Source organism: Equus caballus, chromosome 22, assembly GCF_041296265.1.
Source record: "Equus caballus isolate H_3958 breed thoroughbred chromosome 22, TB-T2T, whole genome shotgun sequence".
Classification (NCBI taxonomy): Eukaryota; Metazoa; Chordata; class Mammalia; order Perissodactyla; family Equidae; genus Equus; species Equus caballus.
In genome coordinates this window covers 6,794,821-6,817,041 of record NC_091705.1, presented here as the reverse complement: position 1 = coordinate 6,817,041, position 22,221 = coordinate 6,794,821, and the positions used below count along the sequence as shown (strand labels likewise).

At 44.6% G+C, this 22,221-nt stretch overlaps 2 long non-coding RNA genes across 2 annotated transcripts; one reads left to right on the top strand and one right to left on the bottom strand.

The window, feature by feature from the left end:
- Window positions 1–7,682: 7,682 nt before the first annotated feature.
- On the bottom strand, window positions 7,683–8,748 carry LOC138920107 (uncharacterized). Its single transcript, XR_011430786.1, has 2 exons — window positions 8,612–8,748; window positions 7,683–8,356 (listed from the first exon to the last, which is right to left on the bottom strand). It is a non-coding gene; the product is annotated as an uncharacterized lncRNA (long non-coding RNA).
- Window positions 8,191–20,224, top strand: LOC138920109 (uncharacterized). The gene is made up of 4 exons (XR_011430787.1): window positions 8,191–8,706; window positions 15,645–15,940; window positions 19,348–19,471; window positions 19,851–20,224. It is a non-coding gene; the product is annotated as an uncharacterized lncRNA (long non-coding RNA).
- The last annotated feature ends 1,997 nt before the right edge of the window (window positions 20,225–22,221 follow it).

The window sequence follows — 22,221 nt, the reverse complement described above, 5'->3', positions numbered from 1 at the left end:
CACTGCCCTTCTTGTTCAGAGCCCAGAGCCTCTCTGCATATAAGTTCTTATGACAGGTTTGGCCATGTCTCCTGTCATGCAGTCCCTGCTACGGTGACCTGACCTGTACTCCGGTACCCTCCAAGTCCTGGAAAATGGCTCTGCCATTTCAGAATCCCTGCCAGATATTAGAGCTCTGCCTTTGAACCCAAGTCTAGGCCTTTCCAGTGCCACTCACATCAAGTCTCGCCACCTCCCAAGCCCTCCCAGTAGAACGGTTGTCACACCTGCTATTTCACCCCCGGTCTCTAGCTTTCACCTGCTTTTCTGAAGTTCAGGATGCTACTGACCTACCCAGAGGACAACTGCAGGGAGATGCTTCCTCCTTAGAAAGAAGCTTTAAAATGACTCAGTTCCATTCCTAGGATCCAAGAGATGAGGGTGACTAACTCAGGTTACAGCTACCCAGAAGCTAGTGCAAGTTGAAGAGTGGACTTTTGGGTGGGGGGTGGGAGGGCTTTCTCAATGACATCAGCTCCCCCCCACCTTTATTGAGGTATAATTGACAAATAAAAGTATATATACTTAAACTGTACAATTCGATGATTTGATGTAGGTATACATTGTGAAGTGATTACCACAATCAAGTTAATTAACACATCTATCACCTCAGAGTTACCTTTTTTTGTGGTGAGAACGCTTAAGATCTACTCTCTTAGTAAATTTCAAGTATCCCAATACAGTATTATTGACTATACTCGTCATGCTGCACATTAGATCCCCAGAACTATCATAGCCTCAGATTTATCTTATAACTGAAATTTTGTACACTTTGACCGACATATCCTCATTTCCGCCACCTCAGGTCCTAGAAACCGCCTTTCTACTCTCTGTTTCTATAAGTTCAGCTTGCTTTTTTTCTTTTTAGATTCCACATAGAAGTGACACCATACAGTATTTGTCTGTCTGGCTTAGCATCAGCTTCTGTTCACTTTGTATGAGTGAGACTGAAACAAGGTCCAGAAGCAAAGGTAGGACTCCCTGCGTGAAAGGCAGGTCACTCAGGAAAGCAAGACCAAATTACGAGAATGCTCCTGCAGCCCCTGATGATTGGGGCTGTACTGTCAAAGTATCCTCACCAATGTCATGGGATGTCATGGTCAACTGTGAAGCATGCACCTTCCTAAATAGAAAAACAAAACCCAGATTATCCAAGGAAAATATCCTCCATGTGTGGAGTGGCTGGATCCCACAGCCCAGATCTTGTCCTCCCCAAAGTAATCTTCTTCTTGGAGATTTCTTACTCAAGGTCTGGCCTGAGTAGGGGCACAGCCCTTCCCCTTAGTAGTATTATTGAAGGAGACTGACGCTCGACAATACTTTCATAAAAGCTTCTGGATGACAAAATGGAAATACACATTGAAAGGAATCACAAATTAGATAATCTGGCTATAAGGTACAGGAATTACTTTTGCTCTTGTTTTGTTTCATTCTTGGGATGCTTTGCAGAGGATGCAGTCTTCCTAGGTCCCAGCTTGCTGCTATATCATACCTTTGGTGGAGATTGGAAAGTCCATGGATGAATTTCAAGCAACATTGATCTCCTGAAATTGTAATTGAATGTTTGTGTGCCTGTGCATTTTTATGGGAATAGAGTCTATAGCTTTCATGAGATTCTCAAAGATGCCTTTGTATCTCAAAATGGTAGGTGCCATCTAAGCCCCTGTAATTGAGTCCCACAAACTGGACAACTCAACTCCTCAAAGCCAAGAGATTGAATGCAGGAGACAGTGGCTGGATCTTCTCTCCAGCTTCCTTCATTGGATAATTGACCCCAAGAATGACTATCTCTTTCGAGAAGAACCAAACCACACTGATAACCAATTCAAAACACAACTCCAAAAGAAATGGTACCCTAACATTTGGGATCATGTTTTGTTACAAGACCAGTCTCTGCCTGGCTCTTGCAAACCAAAGCTCCTTGTTTTATGATGTAAAAACAGGAAACAATTTTGTTTAAAGCCCTCACATCTTTCTTCCCGGAGTTCAATTGAATTGGATTTTTAGAATGTTTAGCAAATTTTGCTTTTATAGATACCTAGCGAGGAGAACTTTAACTTTAATGTGTTTTATGTTTTCAGAAGGTTAAAACAATTAATATTGTGGAAACAATGCCATGTATCATCCCAGAGATAGCTGTGCATTTAAATTGATACATTAGTTTAATTCCCCCAATGAATGGCTTATCATCTCTGTTGGCAAGTGCGGCTCACGCATAATTAGCAAAATCACACAGATACTTTCCCAAAGAATCCACGTTGGGCTGGTGGGAGATCAGTGGCAAAAACTACTGATCTCGGCTTGGTTGATCAAACGTTGAAGATGACCAGTGAGGTCCTTGCAAACTCAAATAACAGTTTTGAGTTTCCACAGAAAGAATGCCACTCTCGGGATGGAGAGGCCAGAGTTATGGTATGGCATGGGACACCAGCCAGCTGTATAAACTTAGGTGAGTTATCTGGTCTGTCTGAACACTCACCTGGGTTCTTGTCTGTAGACTGAGGTGCTCTGAGGTCCAGTTCAGCTCTGACTTTTATGAGTCTGTTGACTGTACAAGTTTGAGTGACTCTGCAAAAGCCTTGGAGGGAACACATGACTATAAATATGGGCAAAAAGGAGTAAGGGACAGGACACTAGTGCTGTGGGTGGGGCTGTGCTAAAACAGGGTCCAGGCAGTAGTTGAATTAGAAAATACCGGGACATCGAGGATCTCATTTCACCATCTGGATGTTCAGGTGGACAGTCCCAAGTTTGTCCAATGATTATACAACTTTCTACCTGTCTTTAGCTCCATTGAGGCAAATAAGCTTGAGCTGATCTCTAGAAACAAGAAAGAAGTACATTTATTAGTTAGGGTCACATTTTCACTTCCACCATCATCTATTTGCCCCAGGGCACTCTTCCTTTACTCATGGCAGTGACTGAAATAGCAGTTATACACTGGACAACGATGGAATAAATTTTAGGTTTACATTTCCCAAGAGGATTCAGATTCACTAAATATCTGCCCTCAGAGACAAGGCACAAGGTCCTAAGCTAGGGAAATGTATGTCTAAATAGCTCTACTTAGAGACCTGAAGAACGGACTTGCAGAATGATCTTCGCTTGCAGACATTGGTCAGTAGTTTCAGCAACTTCTACCCAGTCCTGCCAAAGATATGCATGCTTCTCCCAGTTCTCACTTGCTAATTTGTTGTTTGCAAAACCTGAAGCAACCTCGGTCCACAGCTGGCTTGGCAAAAGCTGACTGTCTCTACCTGCAATGTCTACCAGTGAACTCAAGTTTGAGTTTCAGAAATGTTCTTGATAGAGGAAATTTGCAGTGACCCCATTAAAACTACAATCCAACACAAAGCATCATTTATGAGTATTTCCCAGTGGGGCTGAGGAGGGCCGAGTACAGAGCAGTAAGGAGACATTTAGGTGAAAATAAAACTCAATCATTTTTATCCCTCACATTTTGAATGTGTTTCTTAGGCCCAGCCAGTGACCTGGAAATTCATGGCTAGAAAGGAGATATTTCAAAATGTTTCTGAGTAAAATAATTTCTGGTAAATGTTATCATCAAACAGAAGTATTATGCAAAGCTTGACACAAATGCAAATCAGATTCAGAAAGCCTATCCTTAATGAGCTGAAAGGGAAATGAGTTCATAAATAACCAGGACATGTAGTGATATGGGCAGGTGTATTTGAAGAGCAGGAACCATGGTACTGTGGTGGAAATTGCACAGGAAACTGTAAGCTCAGTTTGGTTGGAAACCAGGTTGAAAGGGTAGATTAGAGTCAGGACTCATTCGTGATGTTTTTGTTATCACAGTCTGGGACAACAATAACCTTTTTAAAGCTAACCTGTTGACCTCTTGACTCCTGTAGAGCTTGGGGACTATTGGAGGCCCCTAGTGGTCAGGAGGTTCCCGGGAAGCCAATCCCAGCTGGATGGTCTTTTGGAACTTTTGAGATATTTACTGAACATCTCCTATGTAAAAAGCTCTACAAGGCACTGCAAGAAATTCTAGGAATCATCTCTTTTAAGGATCTTGAAGTGTAGAAACAAGTGTAAGTATCTTAAGAAAGGTGCAAGGAAAGAGAAAATAGATGCTGAAGAGGCATTTGGTGAATGTCAGTACCCGTTTCTGATAAAACTCTTTGAACCAGGAAGAGAACGGATCCTTAATTTGATAAAGATGATTATAGGGGACACTTACTGTCTGCGGTCACTCCATTTCTATTTTCTGATTGGCTTAAGCCAATGAGCACAGCCTATCCACTTGGCCATAGTGACTTGTTCAGGAATGAGGAAGTGACAGTCCATTGGGCAACTGTGACATAAGGATATTTCTTCTGACTCCTGGGAAGGCAGCTGCCTAGAGGGATGTTCCCTTTCTGTAATATGTGACCAAGAAAATATGGAGCCCTGGGGCCGGCCAGGTGGCACAGCAGTTAGGTGCTCACGTTCTGCTTCTTGGTGGCCTGGGGTTCACTATTTTAGATCCCGGGTGCTGACTTGGCACCATTGGCATGCCATGCTGTGGTAGGCATCCTACATATAAAGTGGAGGAAGATGGGCACGGATGTTAGCTCAGGGCCAGGCTTCCTCAGCAAAAAAAAGAGGAGGACTGGCAGTAGTTAGCTTGGGGCTAATCTTCCTCAAAAAAAAAAAAAAAGAAAAGAAAAGAAAATATGGAGCCCTGAGAGGCCTCTGGCAGCCCTCTTAGGACCAGGAAGGGTAGCAGCCTTAGGCCTAAGGCTGAGCAGAGAGATGACTGACTGGAACAAGTCTTGCCTGAACCTGCTGTGAGACTTCTAATTTACTTTATAAGTCAGTTTGAGTTTAGTTTTTGTCACTGAAAACAGCTGAAAGATTGCTAATGGATTAAAACATTGATCTTAAACTAAGAGGGAACATCACATTAATGGAGAAGCATTTGAGACTTTCTCATTAAACTCAGAAACAAGAAAAGATTGCCACGACCCCTTCTATAACTCAATATTGTTTTACGCCGCATCAGCCAATGCAGTACAGCAAGTTCTGAGTAAGAATTTTTGGAAAGGAAAACTTACAGATGATGTGATTTTCATTTACAAATCATGTGATTTTCTATTTGGAAAACTTAATCAACTGAAAAACTATTATAAGAGAGTTCAGAAATGTGGCTGGAAATCAAATATAGAAGAAAATCTGTAATTCTCCTATATGCCAGTAATAGACATTTATAAAATATAATGGAAAATGAGTTCATTCACAATTGCATCAAATAATGTGTAGAACCCATATTTAAAAATAACAGCATTTAACAGAGGGCAGACATTTCAGAAGTATGTTTGTATAATTCACAATGTTAGTGTGGATGCAGGCCCGCTGAGACATAGCTGTCAATTATCACAAAAATGGCGTGCTCATTTTTGGAGCTCAGTGAGGCAATGAATACCAAAAGTTTTAACAGCTTGAAAACTCTTTGTTTCCTAGCCTTTGCTGCTCCAGAAATTTATTCTGAGGAAATTACTAAAGATCTGCCCAAAGATTTAGTTCCAAGGATGTTTACTGAAGTGTCTTTTATAAATACAGGAAATAATTAAAATGTAGCACAAAAAGGATTAGGTAAATAAATTCTGGTATTCATACACAATGGGATAGTTTGCAATTATTGAAAAGATGTTATAGAAGCGTATTTGTTGGCTTGGAAAGATGTATATGAAATATTAAATGAAAACGCAGTTTACTAAGCAGTATGTGCAGAGTGACCTCATTTTAAAGCAGATGTGACAGGCCAGTGCGTAGAGATGGGGAGGAAAGAGTGGACTAGATGTCCTAGGAGATGTCACATGGCATAGAGGCCAGTGTGGGTCTCCAGAAGGTGGCAGTTCTGAGAGGAAGGACATGGAGAGAGAGCCAACGAAAAGGAAAGCTACTACTTGCTTCTCTAAGTAGTTCTCTCTGGCTCCATATACGCTCAGTAAAACACACTCAGCGTCATTGGATTTCTTGTGGAAGGCACATGGGTCTGAGCTTTGCGCTATGTCACCATAGATGGAGGAGTGGTTAGTTATCTATTGCTGCATAACAAATTGCCCCAAAACTTAGTAGAGTTGATCTCGCACAGCATTTATTAACTCGGGCAGTTTCTGTGGGTGAAGAATTTGGGAGCAGCTTGGCTGGATGGTGCAGTTCGGTCTCATGTTGCGCAGGCTTGACTGGGATGGGAGGATCTACTTCCCAGGTCATTCATACGGCTGCAGGCAGGACGCATCACTTCCTCAGCATGTGGGCCTCTTGCTCAGGCTGCTCACAACGTGACTCCCACTACAGCAAAGGGTCTGAGAGGAAGAGAGTGGGCACCCAAGACGGAAGTCTTTCATAACCCAGTCTCAGGAATGGCTTGCCATTACTTCTGCCATTTGCTATGGGACACTCTGACTAACCCTGGTAGAATGTGGGAGGGAACTACACCAGGCTGTGAATACTAGTAGGCCATTGGGGGCCATCTTAGAAGCTTAGAAGCTGTGGGAAGAGAAGAGAGCTGGAGAAGGTGGGGTAGGGAGGGAGCTATGATGACATGAGGGCAGAAATTTTGGGAGGTCACAGGTAGTATGTTGGATTCACCAAGTTGTGAAATTTGGGTTTGAAGCTAAGTTTACCCACATCTCTGAGAGTCACAAAGGCTCAAATTGCCATATAGAATATGCACGGGATTGGACTAAAATCTCTTGGTGATGATTGGGGGGAAATTGGGGGATCAGAGAGAACCTATTTGAGAATGGTGTCATTCAACCCATATAGTCCAAGCAGAGGGATTATCAGTTAGTGTGAAGAGTCTGTGTAGTGAAAGGCAGTGCTGGGAGGAAGGTGACTGCAGCTTTCATATAAAAAGGCCCACTGTTAATTATTTATAAGTAGGAGGGTTTGAGTCATATCAGTGGGAGGACCATGTGTTCCTCATGTAGATGTAACTGCAGGAACTCTGGAAGAAAGTTCTCAAATGGGCAGAGAACATTGGGTTTTTGATAATTGAGGGGGAAATACTAGTTGCAGCCATGGCAGGCGGAGAGAAACTGAACTGCAGTTCAAAGACAGTGATTTCCTCCCACCCTTTCATCCCCCCTGCATGGACCCCATCTACAGGATCAGCACTCCCCGCTTCGCTGTGAAATGAGCAGAAGACTCTTTGGATGTCCAGCCAAAGCCTGAAGCAGCAGAGTCTATAGGACAACAAGGAAAGTGGGGATGGGATTCTACTGCCCTCTGGGGAGGGGTCTCTGTGAAAGATGGAGGCCAGAGCCCAGAAGGATGGAGGGCTTAAGAGAGGTCTGTGAGAAGAGAACAAGGAAGTTTGGGGGATAGATAGTTAGGGAGGGAGGTGCACCGTAGTGGGACACCTTCTAGAGGCCCATGTGATCAGGATTTAAGGTAGCTAGCCGTCTTCTGTGGGTGCCTAGGTGATTAACCAATCATGGACAAGCCACAGTCCAAGAAGCAGAGCTGGCTCCCCCGACCTTCACGTCACCTCTCCACGCACCCCACCACAAACATCGAGGGACAGAATGGCGTCCCCAAAGCTCAGTTCACACACGCACACACACTCACCGGTTGCACATACACACATACTCCCATGCACACATATATGTAAACAGAGATGTGCTATACACGGTAACAGAGGGATAAGTTTTATTTATTATGTAACCCATATAAAATCCAGGGCCTTCAATGGCCTGGTCTCAGTACTTTGTCACATTCAAAGAAACATGGTCTAGCAAAGAAAGGTAATTAAAAAATAAGCATAATCCCAATCTTTGTAACTATCTGCCAAAGAACATTAAAGGGGATCCAATTCTTAACCCTCAGCAATTTTTCAAAATCCCCTCCTCATTCCTCTCTCATTGTTTCATAGCTCTGGTTTCTCTTTCATGCAAACCCTACTCCTTTCGTTCTCTCTTTCTTTCCCCTGTCTCTGCAGTACTGTGTCTCTCTATCCTTCCTTTTTATTCAAAATCTCCAGGGGTCAAAGAAAGGAGAGGTCACAGTTGGGTGTGAGCAACCAGCACAGAGTCCCTGAGGCGTGGCATTGGAGACCTATCTGAAGACCGCGGTGATAGAGAAAGGGAGAGAGCGAGCGTGAGCAACGAGAACAGATGGGAGCTCTTCAGTTGCCTTAGAATCCCAGGATCACGGGCTTTGCGGTTGGGAGGGCCGTGAGGGAGGGCGCAGGTCACCACGCAGTTTTAACAAAGCTCCCCAAGGTGCAGGTCACGGTTGATGCCCTCTACCAGCTCCTGTTAACTGCACGTGAACTGCAGTTGGGCGAGGGCACTCTGGAGGCCTGCACGGGAGAGGTGGGGTTAGGAGACAGAGGACCGGCTAGTGGGAGGCAAGGAAGTCTCCCTGGAGGAGGGTGACGCCAGAGGGGGATGGACGGATGACGTCAACTGGGGAACCGAGGAGCTGGGAGGCTCTCCCGGGCAGAGGCAACAGCCTAAGTAACAGTAGGAAGACGGGGTGTTGAGGGAAAGTATTATTTGAGCATAAAATGTAAAGAAGGGAGTGATGGGAGAGAGGTCCAGAGAAACAAGCTTACAGGGCAAGTCTTGTCAGCCATGCCGAGGAGTTCAGACTGTGGCCTGCAGGGGGCACCTCAGAGGGTTTCCGCTAAAAGGGACGCAGACTTGCGCTGTACGTACTGCCAAGCAGGGACGTGTGGGGAACGCGCTGGGCGAGGGGAGGGGGCGAGGGGAGGGGGCGAGGGGAGGGGGCGAGGGGAGGGGGCGAGGGGAGGGGGCGAGGGGAGGGGGCGAGGGGAGGGGGCGAGGGGAGGGGGCGAGGGGAGGGGGCGAGGGGAGGGGGCGAGGGGAGGGGGCGAGAGGAGAAGCGTGGGATGGAAAAAAGAGGATATTTGGGAGGCAAGCTCTTAGGGCTTGGACGTAGAAGGTGAGAGCGCGGGAAGGGTCAAGCATGATTCTCAGGTTTCCGGTCGGGGGGCAGGGGGCCAGGGGGTTCCAGTGGAGGCAGGGCAGGCAGGCTTAGGCCCCGCTGTGCAGGGAAACGTGGGCTTGGTTTTGGCCACGTGGGCTAAGGTGCCGGGCGGCAGGGGACGGAGTGCTGGAGTCCGAACGCCGAGGAGGGGGTCAGGCGGGTCGTGGGGATGCAGGAGCTGCCAGCTATTGCTGAGAGTCAAACAAGGAGCGTGGAGGGGCCACGGGGAGCACCGGGGGCAGGAGATGACCTGGGGACACCAACAGTCTTGGTGTGGGCAGCGGGAGAGGTGCTCACTGCCGGGCAAATGAGGAAGGCGTTGGCTGGGTGAGGGAGGGGCAGGGAAGGAGGGGGTCAGCGTGAGGCCGGAGGGCAGGCTGGTTCTGCATGTAGAGAAGCTTCAGTGCCAGACCCCAGGGGAGTGGCAGGTCAGAGCCAGGACTCAGTCTGGCCATGGTGGGAAGACAGCTGGGAGAGGCAAGGCAAGGGCGGCTGTAGCGTCTAAACACGAGGACCAGAGAAGACAGACCTAAGTGGGACACCACCGGAGGGAGGGGCCCGGGATGCTGGAATCACACTGCCTGAGTTCAAATCCTGGCTCTGCCACTTGCCTGCTGTGTGACCTTGGGCAAATCACCTAACTTTTCTGTGCCTCAGTCTTCTCATCTGTAAAATTGCAGTAAAAGTAGTATGTACCTCGAGGGTTGTAGTGAGGGTAAACTGAGTCAAGAAATGTATGTTATAATACATAGAAAGTGCTATGTCAAAACTACTATTATGCTATCACATGTGGCATGTGTAGAGTATATATACAGTATATAGAATAAATAGCATGTATTATACAGTACATACATTATAGTGTATATATAATATGTATAATATGTGCAACTATCATAATGAATACTACTGTTATAATGTATATTATTTAAAATAATTTATTATATATAATATATTATGGCATATATTTGTGTAATATATAAAAATATATATTATTCTATATGAACTATTATATAATTGTACATACTGCTATTATAGATATACTGCATATATTTCTATAAAAGCTATTATTATTATCATCATTATCATTGTTATTATTAGAATGTGTTCAGTGCCATGGATGCTGAGGTTAATAAGAAGTATAATTAAATTGGTAGAGTTAATAGAGAAGTAGTGAGAATGACATAGAACTTTCGAGCCCAGGTGGTCGGGTGTGTGTTGATACAATGACTAGAAATGGAGTCTGGTGTGTGTGATGAATTTGGGCTTTAAACACAAGATCACGCAAAGACTTGGAAGAGCTGCTGTAGGCCGTCTGGTCCAACCTGCTCGTTCTACCAATGAGAAGAGCGGCTCCAGTGCGTCACCAGGCTGCCTGAGGTCACGGGGTCGTGGGTGGAGGTGTCCTGCCTCCTCCCTTCCTGCACATGCTGAACTTGGGTGGAATCCATAGAAATGGTCAGCACAGAGGTGAGGGCGGGGTCCCGGTGGAGGCCCCTCACTGGAAGTTCTGTTGTCCACGTTAACGTGGGGTCCAGCTCGACCATCTCTCCGGCCTTCCCTGGCCCCCACCCTTCAGTTACCCTTCGTCGTTTGGAGACCTGTCCTCTGCCGCCCGGGGCTGCTGATGTTTGCCTGTGGAGGGACTCCTGACAAGAGCTCTGGAGAACTCTCAAAAATATTAGCAGATCAATGCTTCAAAAACCCAGTTTGATCTACTTTCATTCTTTTGCATGTGGCTGTCCAGTTTTCCCAACACCATTTGTTGAAGAGACTCTCCTTTCTCCATCGTATGCTCTTGGCTCCCTCGTCGAATATCAGCTGTCCATAAATGTGTGGGTTTACTTCTGGGCTCTCAATTCTGTTCCATTGATCTGTGTGTCTGTTTTTGTGCCAGTACCATGCTGTTTTGTTTACTATGGCTTTGTAGTATAATTTGAAATTGGGGACTGTGATACCTCCAGCTTTGTTCTTATTTCTCAGGAGTCCTTTGGCTGTTCGGGGTCTTTTGTTGTTCCATATGAATTTTAGGATTCTTTGTTCTATCTCTGTAAAAAATGTTGTTGGAATTTTGATAGAGATTGCGTTGAATCTATAGATTGCTTACACCATGCACAAAAATCAACTCAAAATGGATTAAAGACTTGAATGTAAGACCCGAAACCATGAGACTTCTAGAAGAAAACATAGGCAGTACGCTCTGTGACATCGGTCTTAGCAGCATATTTTCAAGTCCCATGTCTGACCGGGCAAGGGAAGCAAAAGAAAAAATGAACAAATGGGACTACATCAAACTAAAAAGCTTCTGCACAGCAAAGGAAACCATCAACAAAATGAAAAGACAACCTAACAATTGGGAGAAGATATTTGCAAACCACATATCAGATAAGGGGTTAATATCCAAAATATACAAATAACTCATACAGCTCAACAACAAAAAAACCAACAATCCAATTAGAAAATGGGCAAAAGATCTGAACAGAGATTTCTCCAAAGAAGAAATACAGATGGCCAACAGGCATATGAAAAGATGCTCAACATCATTAGCTATCAGGGAAATGCAAATCAAAACTACAATGAGGTATCACCTCACTCCGATCAGAATGGCTATAAGACAGGAAACAACAAATGTTGGAGAGGGTGTGGAGAGAAGGGAACCCTTGTTCACTGCTGGTGGCAGTGCAAACTGGTGCAGCCACTATGGGAAGCAGTTTGTAGTATCCTCAGAAAATTAAGGATAGATCTACCATATGATCCAGCTATTCCACTGCTGGATATTTATCCAAAGAACTTGAAAACACAAAGGCATAAAGATACTTCAGCCCTATGTTCCTTGCAGCATTATACACAATAGCCAAGACTTGGAAGCAACCTAGGTGCCCATCAAGGGACTAATGGATAAAGAAGATGTGGTATTTATACACGATGGAATACTACTCAGCCATAAGAAATGACGAAATCCAGCCATTTGTGACAACATGGATGGACCTTGAGGGTATTATACTGAGTGAAATAAGTCAGAGGGAGAAAGTCAAATACCATATGATCTCACTCATAAGTAGAAGATAAAAACGACAAAAAAAAAACCACATAGCATTGGAGATTGGACTGGTGGTTACCATTGGGGAAGGGGGGAGGGGGGAGGGCAAAAGGGGTGATTGGGGTCACATGTGAGGGGATGCACTATAATTAGCGTTCGGGTCGTGAACACGATGTAATGTATCCAGAATTTGAAATACGATGTACATCCGAAAAAAAGATTGAACAAAAAAAAACAAAACCCAGTTTGATACCAGAAGGAGCTGGTGCTTGTCTTTTCCTCAAGCCTGAAACAGTGAGTCACTGTGCTCCCCAAAGACCAGCCTCCTGAGGGAGATGGCCTTTGGGTGAGGCAGACTGATTAGCTTCCGAGGGGGGAGCCAGGATTCAGGGCTGCTGTCCTAGCCCCACGGAGTCCCAAGAATCTTTTGATGTCTCTATTGAAGTCCCTTATTGAGGACCAAAACGTATTCTCTGTGAATTTCCCATGTCATCCTGGCTTGAAAGAAAAAATAGTAATTTCAGGCAGCTTGTGATTCTAGAGGTGTTATGAAAGGCATGTTTCTAGATGCATTTGAGGATGTTGTCGGAATAAATCTAACCACTGCCTTTTCTTCCCAGAATCACTGCGAGGCAAGACTGTGATGAATGCAGAGTTTGTCTTTACAGCATCTCGCCTTTCCTCCCCACGCCCTGTTCTTCTCAGGGACCAGGGACTTTCATGCTATCCAGAGGCACTTCGGCCTCCCCCGCCTGCCTGCCGTGTGGCTCACCACTCTCCCTTGCCCTCCCTGGGCATGCTCCTGCCCTGGCCCTCCTCACCGCCCACTGGCCTCCATCCCGCCCTGGGACAGCCTCAGTGACAGGGTGTCCACGCCAGGAGCAGAGCTGAGCGGGGGACCTCATGTGAGGATGAGGAGAACAAGTTCTGTCAGTGTCGGTTCAGACTTGTTTTGTCCAGCAGCTTTCCACGGGTGACAACCCCTGATGTGGACATTGTTTGCAGACCTAAGTGGAAGAGTCAGACATAAAAGAACTGAATGAGTCTGTCCCGTCCAGACTACTCTTTCCTGTAAGGGGGCAAGCACCAGAATCCTGACTCTAATTTCCGGTTGGGTCTTCCCAACTTGGATGCTGTTGCAAGTGTAGATGTGTTTAGAGCAGTGGCGAGGGGTGATAGAGCTCACTCCAGAATGTGCTAAACCATTAACTTCGACTCCAGCTACACACAGCAACGTAATAGTGAATTTTAAAAAGTCCCAGAAAATTGCATACACCGTGACACACTTTTAATAAAATTGAAAACAATTAAACAAAACAACATATTTTTAGAAATACGTATGTGTCAAAACTACATATAAAGTAAAGTAACTGTTAAATCTGTGGTTGTGTTGATTGTGCAGAGGTAGCGGATAGAATGGGGGAGAAGTGTATAGGTAGATGGAAATTATTGTCAATATTTTGGGTCTTGTGTTCATGGTGTATCCACGCCTGTGAATTATGAAAAGAATATAAATTAAAATGCACAGAACAATTACAAAAATGAGTTATTGATCTAGTTAACACTTATTTGTATGCCAAGTATTGTTCTAAGCACTTTATAAATGTCATCAACTCACCGAATTCTCAAAACAACACTTTACAGTAGGTATTATTATTATTGTTTCCTTTTCCATGAGGAAACTGAGGCTCAGAGAGGTCAAGTAATTAGCCCAACATCACAAAGCTGAGCTGGGATTCTAACCCAGGCTGTGCATCTCCAGAGTCCTGTGTTGTGATTAATGCACTTCTGCGAATCCAAGGTCCGTAAGGAAAGGGGAACAAGTTAACTGAAGGAACTAGTTTCTACATGAAGCAAGTGTAAAGGTGGGGAAGGAGGGATGGCTGGCCGCAGTCTGGGAGCAAAGCAGACGGTTCTACATAGGGTAACGTTCCAGCTGATTACTACCTGCACTCTCCCAGGCAAAATATTTGTACTTTGGCAAGGCTTTTCTGGATTGATTCTAAGAGTGGGCATTTCGGTGAGGTGGCAGGCTAACGGGGGGCAATCTGTTGGCTGATTGAATCTCTGAGCTTCCTTATGTCACAACGACAAGCGGGCTGCCTGCTACCTGGAGTTAGTGCCTCTCTTTATTTGGCCTCAAGATTTATCATCTATGAGCAAATATTGACTTCTGGAATTGACTTGTAATGTCCTGCAACAAAAGTCAATACTGGTTTGATAACATATCTGGTGACGGAGTGCAGTGGAGTTATAGTCTACTAACCAGTAGGAAGACCACGACGGAAGCTTCGTTTTCTTTTAAGTCAGACATTCTCCGAGAGTGGTCTCCAGAACAGCAGGACTAGTACCACTTGGGAACATTTTGGAAATGCAAAATCGTGGGCCTTGCCTCAGTCCTTGTGAATTTGGAGCTCCGGGCGTGCGGGCCCCCAGGGATGTGCTGGCAAAGGGTTAACAACAGGATCTCTGAAAAAAGGGTATAAACGTATATACTACGTTTATTATAAATTTTCCTGATATATAAGATGTGTAGCACACAATTCACAAATAATATTAAAATATTCAGTATTCCTTTTTATAAATTTCATGTAGCAAATCGATTTTCACAGAATGCTTTTGTTTGTTTTTGCCAAGCTTGTGTATTAGAGACAAGCTATGGTTGCAATTGAGGAATGAGTGTAGTTCAACATGAATGTTGGTGATAGTTTTGTTTACATTAAGGAGTAAGACGAAAGTGAAACAAATAAAGATGTATGTTGTGTCAGAATGTTAGTTGTTTGTCAATGACATGAGCAACTTTGCTGCATCAGATAATAATTTCCAAATATTGAAAGACTATTCCTCAATTTTTTTTTTCGCTATTCACAATGTAATAGCTAAAGGCTGATACACTTTTAAGTTTCATTTGTTTTGTTAAAATTTTCTCCAGGACTTTCTTAAGTCTAAACAATTAACAAAGTAATAAATCCAGCCCAGATTTGTAGCATTTGCCCATTGCTATGGTGTAAGTACTTCTGCCACAGCCGGCTTCAAGCCACATGCCAGCACTGAGCGGGGAGTTAGGAAGACGCGCAGCGGCACACCGGTACACGCTGTGTCCATCATACGGATACGACAGACGAGTGTCCTCAAGAGCAGACATAATAGAAACATGCAGTAAAATAGTTAGGAAATACTTTTAAGGTAATTTTTTAAAAACATAATTTCTTTAGTTATACATTTTTATGATTTACTTTTTAATGATAGCTGTGTTTCACAGCAGTTTGCAAATTTCCAGAAAATTTAACAATTGGCTCTCCTGAGCTGTTCTGAATCGCTCCAGTCCACCCCTGGGCCCAGGAACGCGTGTTTCAGCAAGCCCTCCAGCTGACTCTGAGGACGCTAAGTTTTGAGAACCGCTTCTCCAGCAGATGCTGAGGACGAGAGACGCACGTAGCTGTAACTAACCTCGTGCTCCGTGCTTGGGTCTGGCCAACCAAATGCTGTACTTCAACGTTTAAGCAAATTCAGATTTGGGCAGAAGAGAGGAATGTCTCTAAAAGGGAAGAGAGGAAAGAGAAGAGGTTTGGACTTTGAATCTTTGATTTTTTTCTTCCAGATTTGGCCCAGTTTGGTAAACCATCAGTAGACCGAGTAAACCTTAGAGCAAATTATGGCTCAGTTTATCCTCTTGAAACAAAATGGCAGCTGATGCAACCGCTCAAATGACGTGTCTTCTGGAGTCTAAAAGAATTGGTTAATTTATTCAATAAATATTTATTAAGCATCCATGATGTTCTAAGCTCTGTACTGGATGCTGATGATGCAGGACACTGAGCAAAATGGATAAGGACGCCGACCTCCAGGAGTTCACATTTTAGCAGGACAACAGTAAAAATATGAAGTAAAAGCCAGGTAAGCAAGAGAATTACTGGAACTATTACATGTCACAAAGTAAACAGAAGAAATTTGTGTAGTAGAGAGTGATGGTTGGGAAGGGATTATTTTTTGGTTAAAGTAACCGGGGAGGGCCTCTTTGAGGAGGTGACAGTTCAGTGAAGAAATGAATGGTAAAAAGAATCCAGCCAGGGAACTACCTGGGCAAAGAGCCTCCCGGCAGGGGAGACGACAATGGTAAAGGTCTTGAGGGAGGAACGGGCTTGATGTGTCCAAGGCCTGCCTGACGGGGAGGCCAGCGTGGCCGGAACAGTGTGAACGAAGTGAGAATGGGGAGATGTGTTGAAAGGCAGGCAGGGGCCAGCTCAGGCAGGGTCTTTCAGGCCACAGCCAAAATTTTGGGTTTCATTCTAAGCGATGGGAAGCCTTTGGGCGGCTTAAGGCAGGGGAGTGATCGGTCTAATTTCTGCTTTAAAAAAACTGCTGGCCGCTGGGCGGAGAATGGGCTGTAAGAAGCAAGAGTGGAAGTGGGGAAGACTGTTGGAAGAGTCCGGGGCCCGGATACCACCGCTTGGAATGGAAGTGGCCGGGATCCAGAGGTGTTTTGGGGGCAGAGCAGATTGGACGGGCTGAGTGATTGTGACATATGCTCTATAAGAACAAAGACCATCAACCCCACCATCTTTAAGCGAAGTGGGCTAGCATTCTTCGTGTTTATGTCTGCTAATGTCTCTCTCACATCGGTTGATCTATCGGTTTCTGCCTTCTTCATACAGTCCCAGGTACAGTGTCTAGGAAGGTGGTGGCCTCTTAATTGGGTGGGCAGCTGAGGACCCCTCACTCAGAAGACGCTCCACGGAGACTGTGTGTAATCTTCTGAGTCCCAGCCCGTGAGCTTAGGTTGATAAGGGCCAAGCAGGAGTTGGGACGGGAGATCACGCCAACAGCTGCTTGTACCTGTGCACACGTGCGGGCAACCATTCCTAGTGTGCATTTGCTGCCTTCCCACCCTGCTCGAATTGGGCGGGCGAGCCCCCTCCATGGATCTGGGGGATTCGCCTTTCTTATGAACCTGGCCAGTTTTGCCGTGTGCATTTTCCCAGGAGTGGGCTTGGAGGATAATTCCCGAAGGACTCTGGCCTGCAGGCTGCTTAACCTTTTTTTTTTTTTTTAAATATTTTATTTTTCCTTTTTCTTCCAAAGCCCCCCAGTACATAGTTGTGTATGTTTAGTTGTGGGTCCTTCTAGCTGTGGCACGTGGGATGCCGCCTCAGCATGGCTTGATGAGCAGTGCCATGTCTGTGCCCAGGATTCAAACTGGTGAAACCCTGGGCCGCTGAAGCAGAGTGTGCGAGCCTAACCACTCGGCCATGGGGCTGGCCCTTGCTTAACCTTTGATGTATGAGGAGTAGGAGCTGTCACCCGGAGATTCCCAGAGATTCTCAGTCTGATGCTGAGGTCATCACTATGGTGCATATTTTGTAAATTGTTCCACAGATGATTTTGATTCATTGATTTAAAAAAAAAAAACCACGAACACAGTAGCATCTTATTTATACAATATTCTCTGAGAGTACAACGTTCCACATAAATGTATTTTTCATAGATGTCCTTGGATGTCAAGGCAACTTCTTTTTTTTTTTTTTCTTAAAGATTGGTACCTGAGCTAACATCTGCTGCCAATCTTCTTCATTTTTTCTTCTTCTTCTCCCTGAAGCCCCCCCAGTACATAGCCATATATTCTAGTTGTAGGTCCTTCTGGTGGTGCGCTGTGGGATGCCGCTGCAGCATGGCTTGATGAGTGGTGCCGTGTCCATGCCCAGGATCCAAACCGGTGAAACCCTGGGCTGCTGAAGCGGAGAGTGTGAACTTAACCACTCAGCCACGGGGTCAGACCCTCAAGGCAACTTTTATGTCATGAACATGTTTGAGCATTTTGGAGAGAAGCTTTCCGAAAGCAAGTGAGACTCTTAAGCAGGGTGTCTCCGCGGTTTGACTTCCCTTGGTGACCTGTGTTCACCGTTATGACTATCAGTCACTCCTTCATACTGTAACGTAGTGACAAGTGACCCCATGCCCAATGAAGCTGACTGTTGTGTGAACGCCTTCATTCCCTCACTTTCTCTTTGGAGAACTAGACCCTCTGTGGAGTGTTTTACATCATTAACACCTACTGATGGCACCCAGGGTGGGAGTACGGCAAACAGGGGCCACCCTTCACTGTTCTTCATTAGAAAATTGGTGTTTTAAGACGATCTGTATTTGGGAGGTTTGGTCTAAAGTCTCCAGAAGCTATCTCTATGTTTTTCTATCCATCTGGGTAGTATGCACTAAACGTGACCCACTTTGTATTATTTATCAATACAAAAACTTTTTATTATTGGTCCTGGTTCATCTAAATTGAAGAATAAAGAGGAGTCATCAGGATGATAAAGTAAGATGTCTCTTGGGTCATCTAAGCACAAGGCCAAAGGAAGAAATTCAACTGGAACTGCCAAGAACACCCCAGGGGCCTGTTAGTAAGGATGTATGTCAGTAAGATCTGTGTCACCAGTCCCCACTACTGGGGCCACGCCACTGTCTCCCAGCCACAAGTCGGGCAGCCATGAGTGGACACTGACGGGAGCTTTGGGACAAACAGTCACAGCTCTAAAGCATTGCAAGTTTTCCTAGAACTGGTTTGTGTACTGAAAAGAACCTTGCTCCTAGGGGAGGTTACGTCATGGAATCTTCTAGAGGTCCCAATACCCTGCTATGATGTGTAAGAGCTGCCTCGCTCCAGAATTTGACAGGAAGTATTTGATGCTGTCATTTACGTGAAAACATAAATGGTGTCTTTCTTCCAGTCCCTGGCTTTTGACGAACAGAAGCCTCTCTCTGGTGCGCTGTGATGCATGGCCTTATCTTTAGCAGCAGTTAAACCTCCAACAGCAAAATTGCAGGCGGCACCTAGACAAGTTTCTCTTGACAGGCCAGACACCAGAAGTGTAAGTGGGAGGGTTCAGGGTTGCCTTTTGAACCAAAATAGATGAGAGATGAACCAAGAAATTGTCTGCATTTTGCCTGCTGTTTGTTCTCTTCCTTTGGGGAAATATATAATTATTCTGTAACTATTTATACACAGATGCAGGTAATTTTTCTTTTTCTTTTTCTAAAGAGAAAAGTCAAAGATTGTCATTGTCTGTGTCACATCAAACTGAAACAGCTTCGGCCCCTTCCTCCGTATTTCTGTGGTAGTTGTCTCTATGAGCCACAAACAAAGGAGATATGGTTTGACTAGGATGAGACCACCCGGGCTGGGGGGAAGCACACGCCCCATCCCGCCCCCCCACCCAGAGAAGGATCACGGCTGCCTTGGGCTGTTGGTTCTCACTTGAGAAATGCATGGTCTAAAGATTTTTCTTTGCTTCTTGTTTTCCACCCAGACCCAAGGGGCACACACTCCACCCGTCCTGCAGGAGAGGCTATTGGCAAAGTCTTTGCGTCCTGTAAACTGTTGAATCGAATACCCTCCGCCATTACTGACCTAGGTTTATGGAGCACCTCTTGGTGAGTAAGATCCTGTGCTTATGTTGGGGTGATCATACAGAAGACTCATGGGGCCATCCTTCAAGAGGCTTACAGCTTGGTTGGAGAAATAAGAGAAATGCCCCCAAATTAAACAAGACAAAACCAAAACTGAACAGCAAAAACGATCAACCAAACAAAATAAAAACCAAAAACCAGCCACATCCCACCATTCCTTCCTCCTTCCTCCTGCAATGTAATGTCTTCATTTGATTGCTGACCTCTTTTTTCTTAACATGGAGATTTGTGTGTTTGTTTGGTTGGTATTTTTGGAGGATGGGGGCCTTTGGATTTCTTGAGCTGGAGATTATTAGCGTTTTACGCCCAATGCATATGGCCAGAAGATCTCTCTGTTTTCTAGGTGCAGAGAATGCTGTCTGTAAATCACAGCCATCCAGCGAATGCCTTATGAAGAGCTTCTCAATACCGCATTTCTCCTGTAGAGGGAAAAATGCCTGCATTTAACTTCTGCCTCCTAATCTTCAGTTGACAGAAACCAGGAAACTGCTCAATTTCATATGTTTATTTCAAAATACCCCATCTTAGCCAAGTGTCTGGCTGCTCCATTCTGTAAATGCAAGGCGCCACCATCATGCCTTGTATTTCTTTTCTCTCTCCCTGTGTTGGCTGACTCTCGTGTCCAAAAGGCAGGCTTTCAACAAATTGCATTCTGATTGACTGACCTGGATTTCTACTGGGGAGCTGAACACTAAAGCCAAATGGATTTGACCAAAACTTGCTTTGCTGGAGTTTTTAAGTCTCTTTCAGAAGCAGCCTTGGACACGTTTTATGAGAGGGGTGAAGAATATTATTTAGAAACAATGGTACAAGCTAGAGTTACAGTAAAGAGGGTTTTAGAGTTGGATGAAATCTCAGGTTATCTGTCTTAAGCTCTTAGCTATTCAATTCATAGTCTTCTTTTGGGAGCAACTGTTGAGACCAAGTTCCTAAGTTCGTAAAACCACAGACCTCTGAATGATTAGAACTTGTCTTTTGAATGGCTGTTTACCCTCGTATTTGTTTTTAGCTTGAATCTCACAGCCGTTTTAATCCATCTAACCAAGGAGCCTGGTATCCAAAATGATGTGTAGTTCCATGGAGTTCATGATGTTACTTGGTGGTGCTGGGAGTGAAATCCAGGGATTCATGACCTCCCCACTATCTTCATGGACCCTGGTTGAGGCCGTCACTATTTTAGGCCAGCTGACCACAGTGGCTTCCGGATGACTTCCTGGCCTCCAGCCATTTCCCTTCTAACTCAACCACACTGTGTTCCCAAGCCCCAGGACTATCATGGAATTTTACCCAATCTAAACATTTTAATGTCTCCCTATTATTTTTTTAAGTAAACTTTTAATTTTAGAGTGGTTTTAAGTTTATAGGAAAACTGCAAAGGTAGTACAAACTTCCTAAATACCCCAAACCCAGTTTCCCCTATTACTAATATTCACTCTGGGTGTGGTACATTTGTTACAATAATGAACCAATGAATATACATTATTGTTAACTAAAGTCCATACTTCATTCAGATTTCCTTAGTTTTAACCTAATGTCCTTTTCCTAATCCAGGATCCCATCCAGAATACCATACTACATTTAGTGCTCATGTCTCTTTAGGTTTCTCTTGGCTGTGGTAGTTTCTCAGGTTTGCCTTCTTTTTGATGACCTTGACAGTTTGTAGGAGTACTGATAAGGTATTTTGTAGAATGCCCTTCTTTTGGAGTTTGTCTGATTTTTTCCCCCTCTCATAATTAGCCTGGGGCGATGTGTTCTTAGAAGACCACAAGAGGTAAAGTGCCGTTTTCCTCTCGTCGTATCGAGCGAGGGTGCATACTATCAAAATCACCTGTCACTGTTGATGTGGACCTGACCACCTGGCCAAGGTCTCTCCACTGTCAAGCTTCTCTTTCCCTCTTCCGCTCTTTGGAGGGAAGTCACTGTCTGCGGTACTCACTCAAGCAGCGGGCAGTCACGCTCCATCTCCTTGAGGACAGAGCATCTGCATAAATTATTTGGAATTCTTCTGCACAGAGATTCATCTTTTCTCCCCTAATTTTAATTTGTTCAATCGTTTATTTATTTTGTTCCTCAAACTGTTTCAACTTTGGTCATTGGAAGCTTTTTCTGTTGGCTCCTGTGGCCCTTTGACTTAGCCTTGTCATTGTGGGGTTTAATTTTTTTGAACACTTTCTTACTTTGGGTGGCACAAGATACTCCAGGTTAATTTTTTATATTTCCTGCCCTAGTCCTAGAATCAGCCATTTTTTCAAGGAGCCCTGATTCCCTTTTTAATTCCAAAGCTATTTAGGTAAGCACCTTTCTCCTCTACCCACTTCAGTGAAGTTGTTTCATACCTTGATAATACATTTAGATTATTTTATCACATTCTGCACTCCATCCTGGGATCCCTTGACATCCTAAGTGATTTTTTAAAATTTACGTACTTAAAGTGTATTCTTTGTGCTGTAAAGTTCTGTGGGCTTTGGCAAATGCATAGTGTCATATATTTGCCATTTGAGTATTGTGGTCAGCTAAACAGTGACCCACCACAGATGTCCATGTCCTGATCCCTGGAACCTATGAAAATATTACTTTGCATGATAAAAGAAACTTTGCAGATGTGACTAAGATAGGATCTTGAGAGAGACAGATTATCCTGGGTCATCTGGATAAGCCCAACATAATCGCAAGTGTTCTTAGGAGAGGGAGGCAGGATTAGAGTGGGACATGTG